The following is a 6,233-nucleotide window of genomic DNA, read 5'->3' on the forward strand; positions in this document are numbered from 1 at the left end:
GCAAGGTCTTGTCTATATTAGGGGATGGATAAATAGTGATTTCTATTGCTTATAGTCATCTGGTTTCCTGGCTATCTTTCTTCCTTTTTAAATTACTTTTTGACTTGGAGGAACTTTTTTTTTTAGCTCCCCAAGTTTGACTTCTTCTGACAATTTTCGAGATTAATTCCACAGTAAGTGGGCAGTACCTGACAGGTAAGTAACTTTCATTCAGCATCGAGACTGAGTCATTCCTGTGGCTATCTGTTGGGAGCCGATAGTCATTAAGGCCCTGGCCTCAGACACAAGCAGAAACTTGGCCGCTTTCTAACAGCAAGGCTTTGTTTCCTGCCCAACTTCGCCCCCACATTCCAAACTACGTGCTCAGTAGTATGTGCAGTTCCGATAACTGACCTTGTTGCCATTAGTCAAAGTACTGAGCACCCATTGAACTGCAGATATACCATATTAGGAACATCATGGTAAGTTCACCTGGTAAGCCTTGATTTGCATGCGGACGTCACCACGGACGTCTTTGAGTACTGTTGCGCAACCTTTGTACCTTATTGGGAACATGTGGCTAATTGGTTGTTGTTCAGTGTGCGGTTGTTACACAGTGTGCTCAATTGGAGTATGTGCCTCCCACTTCCTTCTCTGCTGTGAATATATACCCAGAGTTTTGGCAAAATAAACGGGCTTGATCAGCACTTGTCTTGCCCCATGTCTCTCTTTCTTTTTCCCATCCAGGTTCGTTGCCCCTCTTGGTCACTGCGTGAGGGTCTCGCTGAATGAGACCCTAACAGCTATCATCGCACTTTGCTTGTTGCAGGACCGGGAAACAGTCATTTCTCATCTTCATGCAGTCAGTAGAATTCATCTAGGCAATGTCCAACAGAGGGAGATAGAGTTGTAGTAACCTGGCTTGTGTCATACCTACTTCTAGGTGGTGACAAGGGTTGAGTTTCACATGTTGCTTTATTTGAAAAATGTTCAAAACAGTCACCAAGGAGAAGGACAAACCAGGCTCTGTGGCAGCTGAGTGGATTGGCAGATTTCTGTAGAGAGGAACCATGTGGCATGAAAGAATGGGGACCAGGACAGAATCCAAATGCTCTGAGAATGAAAATAGAATATCCTTTTAAAGAGAACTGAAGTACTGGATTTCTCTAGAATAATCAGCTCTGTGAAGTATGGATCATTGTGCCCAAGGATTGTAACATTTATCACAAAAGATGTAGGTAAGAGAAGTAGAAAATACTCTCCAAATTGTTTGGTTATATAGGGGAAGCTATGTGTTTTATCTTGAACTTCCAAAATTGTATTGGGTAAGAAAATTCTGTTGTGATTTTTAAAAAAGTAATCCTTTATACCTATGTGCACATGTTTTATATACTCAATTAATGAGGCTGTGTTGTCATTCCAGAAGAATGGAAGTAGATCCTGAAGAGGGTATTCATAGCAGAATAGCTCAACCTAATTTCAGAACCCTGGCCCCAGATGTAGTTGTAATCTTGCATTCATTCTACCGAAGAGTGGATACCAAGAGTATTTGGGTGCAAGAAAGAGGTTTATGTACAGCAGCAGTTGGATATTGAGGAAACATCTCAGCCCAGTCCAGATAAAGTCCATAAGTACGATATTAACCCATATGTTTGACACCAATATATAAAGTCTCTTCGGACTAATGATACACATGCAATGATGCCAAATGCAGAAAGATCACAAGCCAGTGAGTTGGAAATCTTGTGGATCCAGTGGCATTGTAAGCATCTTAGCACTGGCAGGGGTCTCTACGTGACTTCTCTGGATCCAGGGTTCTTGCTGCTTCAGGGTAGGTCCATGTGGCTTCTCGAGCTCCCAGGGCATTATCACCATGTGTCTTGTCAGTAGAGAATTCCGAGGTAGTCAGCAGAGAGAGAGAGAAGTCTTCTGTCCTCAAGGAGGAAGAAACCACAAATCCCCAAATTCTCAGGAGAAAGCCAAACCCACACAGAGGCTTCCTTGGCTATATCTGATTAACAGACTAGACTCCACCCCTTCACTCTGAATCCTCTCAAGTCCCAAATTGACACCAGATTATGTAACTATCACAGTGCCCATCTGTAACTCCATTGGAAAATTTCATGTTATTTTTACATTGATTGCTTCTCTTATGCTGAGATTTCTTGAAGCATATGTATATGCCAGATATTGGAAAACATCATCCTTGAGGGTGAAGCTAAGGGAATGTAATGTCTCAGTTGCTGAACACCATTATCCAATGGGTAAATGGCCATCAGGGCACCACTTTGGCGTTTGCAGAGAGGACAAACATCTCTGTTTTTAGCCACTTCATGACTGCCTCAGTTTCCAGCTGCTTTGATGTATAATTGAATTCTAATGCATTAGGGCAATTCCTGTTCATGTCATAGTGGTTATATTTTCTCTTCCCTGGCTGGAATAAGTCTGGTTTCTTGATAGCTTTGAATCTACCTGGGTTCATTGAAGCCATAATGTATATCAGAGTACTATTGATTAGATTTGTGATTTCAGGGTCTTTCTCATCTGGGAACCAGGTGTTCAATCAAATGGAGCAGCAGTTCCCACCCAACTGTCTCATCTGCTTGCACATTGGCCTCGTAATTGAATCTGGAATCCCAATTCTCTGTTCCTTTGGAAACCTCCCCACCAGAAGAACCCACAGGTTTCTACCTTTCCCAGGTCTCCCAGAACTGTGAAGTGAGCCATAGAACTGTAGCTTTAAGCAACAGTCTTCAAAAGTGCTTCCTTTGATTCATGGTGGTGGTAGTTGAAATCCACAGCAGCTATCAAAGGCAGCAGCCCTAACCAGGCAGCATCTCACCCATCCTCTACACTTTTCCAACTACTGCAAAACACTAGTGAACATTAACAAAATATCATGAGAAACTTCAAATACTTTTTGTTACTTGATTTTTATATTGAAGCTTACATTTCAAAATTCAAAGATTATTACTATAACTCTTGCATTTATTTTCTCATCCTCAACACCATAGTCTAATTATTTTTCCCATAGTCTAATAGGAAAGCAACAAGTTATAGAATTCAATAAAAAGACAGTATGTTATTAGATAAGTGTTCATTAAACATTTATCTTATAGAAGAGAGGATAGAGTATCCCTAGGAAACATGTAAAATGTTTAAAAACTGATTTAATTGAGTGGAAAGGATATTAATTTGATTGGCATAGTGTCTTCTTTGATTAACAAAAACTGGGAGAGAAAATAGAAAGAGAAACATATCATGACTATCTGGATAAAAGTTTAGAGGTATATAAAATTATTGTTGCTCCCATGTCTGGAACAATGACTAGATGTACTTTCGCCACTTCCTCCTACTAGGTACAGTTGAAAACAATAGACATTATATAAAACCAGGAAATGAACAAAAATTCAAAGGTAGGAAAAATACTGGGTGGTGAGTAGTTTAAGGTTTAAAGACATGGTTATGATTTTCTCAGATTTTCCTTTTGACTAACACACCACAAACTTAAATCTGGAGAAAAAAAGCATGGTTGGTGCGGGTGCTTCCATAAAAAACAGATGTTTCCAGCCAAAGGATCAGGAAGAGAGCAGTATAAGAAGATTCTAAGTAAATTGCACACTGTTCTTCCCTAGCCAAACCATACAGAGCAAGCCTGCCTCAAACCATCAAATCTGAGTCTGAAGAAAGAAGCACTCTTTTCAGCATCCTCTCTCGGTCACCCGAAGGAGCAGTTCCACTCTGTGCTATAGAGTTGTTATGAGTCAGAACTGACTCAGTGGTCGGGTTTTGATTTGTGCCTTTTCATAGTTGCCTTTCACAAAGCCAATTATCACATCTTGTTCTCATAGAAACGACTGGTGGACTTGAACCACCAACCTTTCAGTTAGCAGTTGAGCATGTAAGCACTGCACCATGGGCACCACCAAGAGACATTTCTGAAAATAGCAGATCAAGAACATATTAAACACAGCAAGAGGAAACCTTACCTTGAGATAAAAATGTATTTGAATGAAAAATATTTCTCATCTGAAAATCTGGCAATCGTATATATTGGTACAAGGGATGATTAGAAAGAACTCACAGCATCCTATATCCAGTGAGCACATCCTTCATGAATATAGAGGAAATAATTCTGAGATGAAGAAAAAGAAGAATTATTTTCCCCAGAAAAATCTCTCGTAAAAGAATGTCTAAATGTAGTCTGCTAAACAGGAAAGAAATAATATATAAGAATATTTGAAATATTTTAAAAATTGGAAATAATAAATGTGTGGGTAAATACCATTTTTTCTGGTTTTCACAATTATGTAGTTGAAATGTAAATGGTATGTTATTTTGTACAATTATAAATGAGGGAGATAAAGGCATATAAAGAGAGATAAGGTTTTAAAAATTTATTAAAACTGGTGACATCTCAATTCTAAATTTCAAAATGATGTAAATATGAGCGCAACCATGGTAAAATCAATTCAAAGAGATAAACAAAGAAAGCACTATAAACAAGTAAAAAGTGGAATTCTAGAAAAATGCTCAATAATCCAGAGCAAGACAGGAAAAGAAAACATAAAACTGAGAAAAAATAGAATAATTTAGTGTTAATATATTATTCCTTTGGTTATATGTGAATGATATAAATATACCAATTAAAAAGCTAGAGGTTGGCATAATGAATTAAAAATCACCATCCAATTGTATGTTATCTACAAAAAATTCACTTTAAATATAATGTTGGATTGTTAGAAGTAAAAGTTGTGAAAATGTATATTAATCAGTAAAAATCAGGTTTAGGTTTTAGCCTGGGTTCTCTAGATGAGGGCAAAAATAGGGAACTATAGATAAATGATATCTAGGTAGATAGATAGATAGGTAGGTAGATAGATATGTTAAAAACAAACCTCACTGTCATTGTGTCAATTCTGACTCATAGATGCCCTATAGAACATTGTAAATCCATTGCTGACATTTCCCAGGGCTCCAGTTGTGTCACATCAGCTCCTACTCAGAGAAATTCTATGCACAACAGAAGGAAATAATACTCAATCTAGTGCCATCATTAAAATTGTGTGTTTAAGCCCATCGATGCCGCTACTGGGTCAATCCATCTTGTCGAAAGTCTTCCTTTTCAGTACCTCACTATGTTACCTCATATGATGCCATTCCGTACTTGTTCCTCTTGACAATATGTCAAAATATGTGAGGTGAAGTCTTACCAGCCATTTCTCTAAAGAGAATTCTGGGCGGTATCTCATTAGCGGCCAATGATACTTCAATCTACACAAACACCATAATCAAATGCATAGATAACTCTTCAATCTACCTTATTCAATGTCCAGTGTTCACATACATAGGAGGCAATAGAAAATACCATGACTTGGGTCTGGTGCACCTCAGCCCCTCAAAGAAACATCCTTGCTTTTCAACACTTTAAAGAAGTTTTGTGTATCAGAGTCACCCAGTGCAGCGCATCACTTGATCCCTCGACTGCTGCTTCCATGAGCATTGATTGTGGATTGAAGCAAGATAAAACCCTCGATAATTCCAATCTTTTCTCCATTTATCATGATGTTATCTACTGGTCCATTTGTTAGGAAATTCTTTGTCTTCTTTGCATTGAGTTATAATCCATAATAAAGTCTGTAATCCTTGATCTTCATCAGCAAGTGCTTCGAGTCCTCCTCACTTTCAGAAAGCAAGCTTGTGTCATCTGCATATGACAAGTTGTTATTACACCTTCATTCAAACATGAAACCCATTTCTTTATCATATAATCCAGTTTCTCGGATTACTTGCTCAGCAGGAAGCCTGAATATGTATGGTGAGAGGATATAACACAGACACACACCTTTCTTGATTAGTAACCATTCAGTATGATCTTGTTCTGGTCTCACAACTATCTCTTGATTCATTTACTCATAGGCACAATGTAGTGTTCTAGGATTCACACTCTTTATCCAAGTCTATCCATAGTTTTTTTGTTGTTTTTTTTTATGACCCACACAGTCAGCTGCCTTGGCACAGTTAATAAAACACAAGTACGTACCTTTCTGGTATGCTCTGCTTTCAGCCAAGGTCCATCTGACATCAGCAGTGATATCTCTTGTTCCATGTCCTCTTTGGAATTCAGCATGAACTTCTGATAGTTCCCTGTAAATAAATTGCTGCAACTGTTGTTGGATGGTCTTTAGCAAAAATTTAACTCGTATATGATATAAATGATATTGTTCTATAATTTCACCATTCTATTTGGTCAA

At 38.2% G+C, this 6,233-nt stretch overlaps 1 pseudogene; it reads right to left on the reverse strand.

Moving 5' to 3' along the window:
- Nucleotides 1-856: 856 nt before the first annotated feature.
- LOC142455501 (carboxypeptidase M-like) lies at nt 857-5,199 on the reverse strand (annotated as a pseudogene).
- Nucleotides 5,200-6,233: the final 1,034 nt, after the last annotated feature.

Source organism: Tenrec ecaudatus, chromosome 8, assembly GCF_050624435.1.
Source record: "Tenrec ecaudatus isolate mTenEca1 chromosome 8, mTenEca1.hap1, whole genome shotgun sequence".
NCBI lineage: Eukaryota > Metazoa > Chordata > Mammalia > Afrosoricida > Tenrecidae > Tenrec > Tenrec ecaudatus.